At 37.5% G+C, this 10,712-nt stretch overlaps 1 long non-coding RNA gene across 1 annotated transcript; it reads left to right on the top strand.

Moving 5' to 3' along the window:
* Nucleotides 1–847: 847 nt before the first annotated feature.
* LOC136365191 (uncharacterized) lies at nucleotides 848–4,813 on the top strand. Its single transcript, XR_010744285.1, has 3 exons — nucleotides 848–1,019; nucleotides 1,944–2,098; nucleotides 4,707–4,813. It is a non-coding gene; the product is annotated as an uncharacterized lncRNA (long non-coding RNA).
* The last annotated feature ends 5,899 nt before the right edge of the window (nucleotides 4,814–10,712 follow it).

Genomic DNA, 10,712 nt, shown 5'->3' with positions numbered 1-10,712 from the left:
CCACAGTAGTTGAAAATAAGACCAGCTTATTATGGAATTTCATGGCTTTTTTGAGTTTCTTTGGCCGTGACAGTATTCAGTATGGGCAATACAGCCCTGGTCCAAGGGGGTGACACACTTCATATAGATGACACATTTATTTAGAGCCTGATCTGGGTTACCATGTTACTGATTCCATCAGTTGATGATATCCAAACAGAATCTTTCCTTGCTGTGCTGCCTTATGGAAACATGTTTTCTCTCAGGGTCATTGCCTCATGAAGATCAAGCCTTTTCCCAAATTTAGGGAAGAGAAATGGTCCAGGACAAATCTAGTTAGCAAATATCTCTGATTTGTGTGGTGTGGTGGTTTCACTCCCTAAAAAATTTCTAGTGTTGGAACAAGTGGGTAGTTCAGAGTATATTATGTAAATAAAAAAAATAAAAATTATCAAGGAAAATTTTATGTAATCAAACACTGTGGAAGAAACGCCCCTGAATATGGTAATGCTGTCATTTTCCTTGCATGCCCTTTGTTTGCATATTATGTGACTTGGAGTACTGAATTCTCTATTCACATGGGCTGGAATGTGTGATCAAGTACAGTACTGAATACTATCAGTATTTGGCATTTGGAAACCAAAACATATCTATTTTGGTTAAGTGTAAGTGTGACTTGATGCATTTGTTTCCCAGTTCTATAAGTGTAACTCACCACATTCTTTTTTTAAACAAAACTCATTCTCACAAATTCTGAATCCCAAGTCCTAAACACTTTGGTTTAATTTGGTTTAAACTTTTGATTAAGAGAAATAAGTCTTGCAAGAAGTTGTTTTACAGGAACCTAGTAGAATAGTAAATAAAAAAATGGACACAATAGTTGGATGAGCACAGCCTGCGCATATTTGTTTAAGAATTTGGGTCTAAACCTGTTGCTGAAGATAACAAACTTTAAAGTGAGTGTGCTGTATTATCCAGGGAACCATATGGTGCTAACAAGTTTGATGCTTGGATCATTCTACCACTCAGATGACAAACACGTAAGAAAAGGGAATTTGATCATTTGTGAAGTTAGTAGAGATCTGCCACTGAGTTTGAATAGAAAATACAGGACCTTTGCTCCCTGCCTGATACTTCCTACAAAACCTCTATATTTTGAAAAGTCTCATACTGAGACTTAATATCTTTGAAAATGTGTATATATTTAGAGAAGTAAGAAATTATAAACAGGTGAGAAAACGGAAAGAACCACCCCCCCCCCCCCCCAATAAGAATTGTCTCTAAGGGCATGAGGGAAAAGGCCTTTATTTCTAGCCAATGATTATGTTTTATCTTACGTTGTTCTTAGCAGTTCCTTCAATCCCCTTGGTCTTAAATGGTACCAGTACTACAATCTACAATCATCCAATACATGTTAGGAAAACATAAAGGAATAACTGCCTTCTTCATACATTTTCTAATAAACTTGAATTTAGATTCCTTAGTACAAATAAAACAGAGAAAGATAGATACATTTTCAAAAGAAAGTAATTTTTCAAAATTAGTGGTTGAATTGAATTTACTCTTTCCTACAGTCAGCTGATAAAATCAGATTAGTCTGTGTGGGTTTCTCTTTGGGCAGCAGAGGGAATCCTCCAGAATGACCCAAGCTGTTAATGAGCAGTTGCAGTTTCTTGTGCTTTCCTTCTGAACATCATCTTGTTCTGTACTGGAGTCAGTTAAGAAAACCTTTGAAGTACAGAAGTGAAGCTCAAGGACTGCAAATTTACTGGTCATTTTTTATTAGCTATTTCTCTGCAGCGTGGAACAGCATCACATAATCGAAAACTGCCTAAAGCCTGTCTTGTGGGCAATGTAGGTGGAACAGAATCCAAGGAGTTAGTACGCTGAGGGAGAATTTGATCCAAAATGGGGAAGGTATTGCATGAATTCTTAAAATCATACTTTTCTCTTGTTTTCTATAGATAGGCTGGGGATATTTTTAAAATCCTCCCACCAACCTGCCAAATCACAGGATGGAGTTACTCAGTGACTCCTTTCCATTGAATGTTTTGCCACATACAAACTTTCATCTTCTGTCTCAGTGCACTTTTGTGTTCTGCTAGGCTTACTTTCAAAGGTAGGTATTCTGCTAACATATGAAACTGCAAGGAAGCTTAATCATATAAATGACAGAGCGCAGAGTCACAGGTCTAATGCCTTTGTCTAGTGATACATTTCTTATCCCTGTGTGGTTTGGTGATGATAGGAATTGTTTTTCATTGTTTTATACCTTGAAAATAAAGCACAAATAAAACTAATCTGTATAGGTTGTAATTATAAGGGATTTTTTTTCTCCTCGTTGTATGTGAATTAAAACCAAATTGAATTATGACATCTCTGATTTCTTTTCTTTGCGTTAGGAATAGGGGAAGGTTAAATGTGTCCAAGGATGTTTTCTCTGTGGAAAGAAGCTACCACAGAGTGAATTGCAGCTGCAAATGTGTGACACCAAAAGCCCTTTCACCCTGACTCACAGCTACAGTGTCAATAGCTATTATCCCTAGACTAGTAGTTTACAGTTAGTGTCAAAAGCACCTGACGTGTTGCTGGAAGCATGAAACAGACCAACTAATAATGAAGATAACTGCTGGTCTACAAAGTTTCTTAATCTAGCTGCATTAATAATTCCTTGGAATGCAGGTGATTTTGTCAGAAGGAAACAGTCTGATTATAGGTATTTAAAGGGACATAGAAGGAGATGAGGCTGTTCTGGTGTGTTAAGAGTACCAGTTTCAGAGCTTGATTAGTCTGATTTCTTTGAAATGCCAGCAGATCAAATTAATTCTGAACTTGTTATTATTGGGCCTCTTCCTGCTAATTTCAGTATTCTTACCTAGAAGTAATAAAAAAGCCTCTTGGTAACAAAACAAAAAACCCAATCAAAACCTGTACAAGCAAGAATGCATAATTTTTGAAAAGATTAAATAGGGAGTTTTGGTATTTATTGAACAAAAATTATGGTGGGGTATTTCATCATTGTTCTTTTTTGGGGGTCCAGAATTTTTTTTCGTAACTTTTCTGAAGGACTCAGATATAAAATTTCCTTATTTAATGAGTGGCCAAACATTAATTAACACTACTCATAATTCTATTTAATTGAAATTTTATCCTTACGTTCTCTCAGGTGAATTTCAGATATCAGTACTTGCTTTCATTAGGCTAAAATATTTCCTGGGTGATACTGCAGGCCACAATGGTTTGATGTATTTCAGTTCCATTTCAATATTACAGGAACCTTCCTTGGGCCGTTCTACCCTGTACCCTCCAACCTTAAACGAAGCTGCTCCGGTAAAGACGTAGAATTTAAATGAATCATAGAAAACATTAACTGTGACTTCATATTTTTCCCCCATTAGCTTGTGTTGCACAAATAAAAGGTGCTGTGTACCTTGTATCATCTCTGTAATCCTGTGGTTTCGTCTGAGCCCACAGCAAAGGGAAGCAGCACACGCTGAGCGCCGCTTTGTGCTCGCGGTAATCTCGCTGCGACACATTTACTTTAATCTGCCAACGATTCCTGTCTGACACAGACCTGAATTAATGTTAAGAGAATTAAAAGAATGGGAAAACCTTTTATTTTTCAAATAGGGATGCAAAACAGATGGAGAGTTGAATGCCTCTAGCCAAGACAATATATCAAAGGATGTACTGGAAGATAGACCCAAAGATCAGGTGGGAGAGGAATTTGTTCGGAAAAAAGATATAAGTAAACCCAGAAAAACGAAACAAAAAATGCCATTTACTCTCTTCCCTCTAGAATGGGAGCTGCAGTAAAAGATTATTAGGTTTGCATGCAATGGACATAACCAGACTGAGGCATGATGAATCAATGCATAGGCAATTTCTGTAGCAATCACTAAAGGCACCAAAGAAGCCAGACAAATGCAACAGAGGTGTGTCTCTTGTTTCATAAAGAGAAGCTTGGTGCCTGATGAAGGGTCAAATGAAAAAGTGGCCAGATGAAAAGTCAGGATGCTTTCTTTAAACCCAAGATTTTGGTTTCCACTTTGCAAAAACAGCCAATGAGTTGCATGCTGCTGGTGCTGTCATGGTCGGGTCAAATTTGTGATGTCTCCCTCTCTAAGGGATGATGCTGGAAGCCTTTTAGGTTTCAGATCTACTTTATATTGTAACTGAGAGGGTCTGTGTTGGTACCTCAGATGTTTAGATGATTACTCTTGCTCACAGATCCAGCAGGCTGTAACTGGGCAGTATTCATAGGAGAGAGAAGGATTTACATGTGTGCCCCAGCCAGGGAACTTGCTTTCAGATTGGTACCATATTAATTTTTCCTTTTAACTGGGTAGAACCAAGAACATGATCACACTATTTATCAGCATGTTATTGTTGTGCTCCATAAACCTGACACAGGAAACTGGCCTGCCTGGTCATCAGGTGAAGTTTGCTGAGCTAAATCCTAAAAAATGACTGTTGACTTGTGGGACAAATACCCAAGTGAGGCTAGGGCAAATTTCCCTTGAATAACAGCTTCTGAATTTTGTATGTTTTGCTTTAGAGAAATATTGGTTGGCAGTATTTATGCAAGAGCTATTTTGAGGTTTCATTGGAATAAAAAAGATAAAAATAAAGTCTGTCCCCCACGATTTTACTAGAAAAAAACAATCTGTAATTTCCAGATGAAAACTGCCATTTTAACTCTCTTGTTTCCCTGTTTTCTTGTCAAGGTTAAAGGAATGGAATGTACTGGAGTGGGGAAAGCTCAGTGTCTGTTGGAGGTGAAGCCACCAGCATTGCATTTCTGCGCCAGTCACAACTGATAAGTTCAAAACCACATCAGGTGAGATTATTGTACCCTTGACTTGAAATGTGAAAGTCAGTGCATGTGCAATCACATAGCTCTGTTGAACCTCTGCCTTGTCAAATCACATATCATTAATGAGTTTTTAACTGTGAGTTTGGCTATGCAAATTTTCAGATTTTTTTCTGCGTTCATAAGGCATGAACAGATAGGTAAAAATACCAATGTTGTGGTAACTTCTGCATTTTGGGTCCAAAAAAGTGCATATTATTTTTCTTTTTCTCTCAAAAAGAATTGCTAGCAAATCAAAATAGACAACACAAGCAAACAGAGGAGGGAATATTTGAACTAGTACATGCAAAATAATTATTCAGCACTGCAGACTAGTCTTTTGCAAAGTTTTAAATAATATATGTACAGAGATTAGAAATCCCTGCAAGGAAGTTTTTAATTTTTTTCCTGTATTCTTCTCTCCAGTATTTTCTTTGAAGCTCGCATGGCATATCTTTTAGCCTAATTCAAAATGGTGTTTTTACATCAAGAACTGCAGCCAAGCCAGTACTTTTTCCTTAAAGCAGTTGTTCAAAGGGGAAAAAAATGTTAAAAATTGTTGTTTAAAAATATTCTGTTTCATGTTAGTCAATCTGCAATCCCTTCCTTCCATCCATCCATCCATCCATCCATCCATCCATCCATCCATCCATCCTTTTGGAAAAAACCACTGTACACACAATAGATTATTTTAGAATGATATCTCTGAATTTCTTCAAACATTGTATTCCCTGAAAATATTTTTTGCTCTAAAACACAATAAAGAAACCGATCTTTTTCTTTAGGTAATGGCTGGCCATACAGTGGTTAGAAATCCAGCAATTCTTAGTTGGAAAGTACTAGTAAATGGTACAAACTTTTTGTGTTACAAAATTCTTTAGCTGAATTACAAAGTGTGTGAAAGAAAGTGCGGAATGATCAGGGGTTAGAAACAAAACTAGAAAAACAAAGGTATAAAGACATACTATATTAAGCCCTGCGGCAGTGCACCTTATTTATACAACAGAGAATGTCTACAGAATAAGCAACCAGCACAACAGAGGTATGACTAATAGATAGGTATGAATCAGTGGATTTGTATTCTCCTCACACATCCCTCTTCCCAAAAGCAGAGAAAATGAAAGAAACCCCCTCCTGCGCTTTCTCACACATTCATCCTTTTCAAACCTGATGCTCACAGTTATGATAGTTAAATTTTAGCCTTGGGCAGCCCAGGGTACTAATCTTGCACGACCTGTTCCAAATGAAATCATGCCTTTATGACTCATTTGCTTTCCCTGTCTTAATTTTTTTTCTCTTTGAGGATCCTGTACCCAAGGACTCTCTCTATCAAAATAATTGTAATTAAAAAAATAATCTAGAACCTCTATCTTGTTGCTATAGATATAAACATGAAGAGGTAGAGCATAAGTTTTGATATTGTAAAATCTGGATTGCTCCTAGATCACAGTTTTCCTGCTTCAATTTTGTTGCATGGAAGGACATTTTCTTAATATCACGTTTATAACTACCCCTGAGTGCCAATAAATCAATACCTAATTGCAGTGCAGTTAAAATCAATTGATAAATTTGTTTTTATGGTTCTTATAGGGAGGCAACAACTAAGAATAGAAAGTAGAATCTCTGCCATGATAAATCACCCTCAGGAAAACAGGCTTATCCCAGCTCAAGGTGGCCATGAAATCAACATCTTAGCAAGTGGTTTTGTCTCTAAAATGAACCCAGATATTTTATCACTAATTATTCAGATCTTCCAGGGTTTTTTTTTACAAATGTAGCACTTATGGGTTATGTTGGAGGTATGTGTATGGGTTACAGCCTTTCACAATACCTGTTCACACAAAAAGAATATTTATATTTTATATTCTGAGAGATCTATATCACTATAAACAGTGTGTGCCTTAAATGTGCTTTTCTGTGCAGCTGGGGTTTGAGAAGGATTCCAATAATTCATAGGCCTTGTCCTGGATCTTGTACAATAGCACATTAACCTTGGTGCAATATGTTAAAAGAGCAGGGTCTTGACCCTGCAAACGTTCCTGTATGTGCCAAGCTTCCCCTGTGGGACTCCCTGCCTCTCCCCTGGAAAATGCCTAAAACCAGATATGGGAGAAGTGATTTTGCAGGGGGAATAATGTCGGGATACAAACCATATTCTGTACTTATCTTGCCTTTCTAATGTAATACAAAAGCCCTGCAATCTGCTTTCAGCTGTGATTGGAGTTAGCAGATGAATACAGTGGGCTTCTGTAGAGGATTGTTGGTTTTACTCAACCTCCTTGTGCTTAGCTGCTCTTGTTTGCCTCTGTAATTAATGACAATGTGTTTTTCTCATGTTTCTTATCTGTGGTTGGGTAACTCCAGACACAAATGCCAGATCTGATGAACCTGAAAGGTAAAGTAGGTGGGAGCAAATTTTCCAAGAGTGTTATTCTAGTTGACAGGTCTGCCTCTTGTGACATTAATAATGCTTCACAAATGTTGATATAAATCAAGATAAAGCCAGAAGCAAGCCATAGGCAGGATGGGGAGCCTTGGCTCTGCAAGTTTTAGCATCCCCAGAGCTGACAATAAGACTGCAGTTTTCAGCTGTGAATATCCTTATCCCTTACCTCCTTATCCCAGAAACTTGTACAGCAACATAGGTTCTACATCTGCCTGTGTGTATGAATCACATCAAGCACCCCCAGGGCCAGATCAGAAAACTTGATTGAAAATTTGATCCAAAATACATTGTGTTTTTCTTTTAAAAAAAGCCTTTTCATGGACTTTGGTGGGCTTAAACTCAGCATGTGCCAGAAATCTTATTCTCTGGCTATTTCTATGACTTTGGAGATCCAGATTTCTGGAGCACTTTTGTATCAAAATACCAGCTTGGTCCTCCAGTCCTTTTGCAAGAAGGCTCATCTTAAATTTACAGAAATAAGAATGTAGCTGGCAATCTTGCAGAGTTTATGTGCAAAATAAGTTGGTTATAGGTCTTATGCTGGTTCTGGAAGTAAGGACAAATATTAGTTTCTCTTGGTGCTGCAAAGCCCCTCTCCAGCTTTGGTTGGTGGTGAAGTGCTCAGTCTGAGATTAGTAAAGAACAGGGCAATCTACAAAGTACACAGGAGAGGAATGAGACTGGAGCCAAGGTAAGTGTTTGCAGTACTGTGTTAGAGTCCCTGCCTAATAATGAGGTGCCTTTTGGAAGTGAAGGGCATTACCTCTCCTGAATGTAAAATTCTGTTCCTAAAATATGTCTTTTAACACCTGCAGCTGCTGATTTTGCTTTTCTGATGCTGTATGGTTAAGACAGCAAACACCAGAGGATAATATTTTGGCAGGAACTACTATGTCTGCACTTTTTCTTCCATGGAAGATGCACGAAGGTCAAAAGATTTCAAGGGAAGTTTTGTGGACAAGAGAGCTGCATGTTCTGTAGTGGAAGGTAGATCCACAATAGCTTTATAAGAAACTGGCATTGTAATTTTTTTTTTTTTTTGTGGATGTTCTTGCAAAGCCCTTGACTTCCACTAGTGTGTGGAGCTCTCTCCTGATAGACAAAATTTTTTAACTCTAAAGCCATTTGTCCATCTGGACCAGTAGTCAAACTCTGCTCACTTAACCTCCAGCCCAGCCTCTCTCCACTCTTCCTCTTTCTGACTGGTCTCAGAGTGTTTTCTCACTTTAAGCTTCCTTGCAAATGGAGAGAAAGCTCTTCCTTGCTTTTCTACCATTTCTGACAGCTTTTACTCCTGGAATCTGTGTACAAACTGTTCCCTGACAGCCACCTCAGTCCCTTCTTTGCCTTGTTAAATGTACAACCTCCATTAAAGCAGTATGTATCTCTAAGCAAAGGCATGATCTTTTCAATTAACAGTGAAATTTGGTGTAAATTCTAGAGCAGTAATTCCCTCTTTGATGTACTTGTTGTCTGCATCATTTAGATATTTGTAACAAAGAGGGATGTTGCTCCAAATCTGAACACTAATGCATAGAAAAATCGAGACCTTGAACTTCCCAGAAAACCTTCATTTACTTCCATCAAGGTATAGGAAAGGCAATTAAACGCCTGCACTGTCTTCTGAACTGTGGTTGCTGAGTTTAATGCAGCATTTGCACCTAGCAGGATAAATCAGCTGTGCAGCAGGTTGAGTTTCTGATTGTAATAAAACAGGACAATACCCTACCAGCAAGACATGAAGCCACATCTCCAACAATGTGATAAGACTGAGACACAGAAAAAGGAAAAAAATAATTAAATCCTTTGTCCTTGAGAAAAATGAACCTTGTGGAGACCTTGGAAATCTACTTGGCTATTCTGCAGTAAAGCAAGAGAACAACCCTTCCTGACTCTTTCTGTGCAAGATTTCTGATCCCAACTATTACAGAATGCTGAAATTCTATGGCATGGAAACTTCTCACCATGCCCTTTTCTCTCTTGGTGGTAAACATCTGGAATATTCCCCTTAAAACGCTTCCTTGGTTCGAAACTTTAGTACGTTTTTCTGACTTTACTAGAGTCAAAATTTGTGTTTTTCAGATGTGGGCAAGTTTCTCCTACATTCTTGGATTCCAACCAAGTTCCCTGCAATTTTGCTTTACCTTCAGCGGGTCCTTAAGTTTCCAGGGAACAGACTATGACAATTTAGAAAGGGTTTAGCCTCCTTCGGAGTTGTCTACCAAACTATGACTGTCTCTGTTCCCCTAACAATTGCTTCAGTTCTCACTTGAAAGAAGAATTCGCTACTTACTGTTGCACAATTGTAAAATTGTCTTTTTCATGCAATCTTTCAGCATTTTACTATTTTATATTACTAATTTACTTTCTTTTTCTTTAAATGTAAATGACCCTCAACAACAACATCAGATGATGGATTCTCTTCGTTTATGTAACCTTGACTTTACCAGGTGCATTTATCCCAGAAAGGCCTGGCAAGCCCCAGGGTTCTCATTTTTCTTGTAATCTCCTTTCATTGGCATCTAAAGTGGCATTAAGTATACAGACATTTTGACCTTGAAGTTTTCTCAATAGAACAGAAAAGCAAGACACCTTAAATAATAAAAGAGACAGTTCATAGTTTTATGGTTATAAAATAAGATCCTATTTCTTTTCAAATGCTGTAGTGATTTTTCAGTGTCTACATTCACTGTCTCTTTGGAGACTTACAAGTTTGTTTCTTTCATCTCCTGAAAACACAACTGAAGTCTAGAAGGCATCTTCTCTTTTAAAAAAATGCATCCCATTTTTATTTCTGGAAATGCTAGTTCTCTTTCACCATTTATACCCTTTCAATCTTCCTACAATAACCACTCCTTTTTTCCCATTACTTTTCTTTTTCTTGACAAAATGCTTTGTGTTTCATATTGTCGTCCTCTGTTTTGACTAAAGATCCTCTAGCATTTTGGATATTCAGTATTAGTCCTTAACTGCTCACTGCACAGACTTCATAAATACTATATTAGCTTCCTCTTTAACAAAAAGAGCCAAAATGTCCTATTTTTATTAAGAGTACAGTGACGAAAACTCATGTAATTTACTTTTGGTACAGTCTCTCATTAAGAGAAATGGAAAGCTGATTTTATAGTCTGAATTGGTACCTTGATAATATAATAGCATATGTCTCATTGACAGAACACAATAAAATACATTTCATTGATACAACACCCCAGTTTCATTTTAATAAGTAAAGAGTTCACAGTATTCCAGACAATTCATTCTGTGATCAAAGTGTTGGCAGAGATTTAAAAAAAAAGTTGCCCGCTGGACATATTCTCCTACATTTCTCTATGGCACATAAAGCATTTAGGGCTAATTACCATTGTCACCTTTAGAAACCATGCCTTGAAAAACTGGAAAGAGAAAAATTCAGCCTCCACCATTGCAGCTCTGTGG

This window comes from Sylvia atricapilla, chromosome 9 (assembly GCF_009819655.1).
Source record: "Sylvia atricapilla isolate bSylAtr1 chromosome 9, bSylAtr1.pri, whole genome shotgun sequence".
Lineage (NCBI taxonomy): Eukaryota > Metazoa > Chordata > Aves > Passeriformes > Sylviidae > Sylvia > Sylvia atricapilla.
This window is presented reverse-complemented; position numbering and strand designations above follow the sequence as displayed.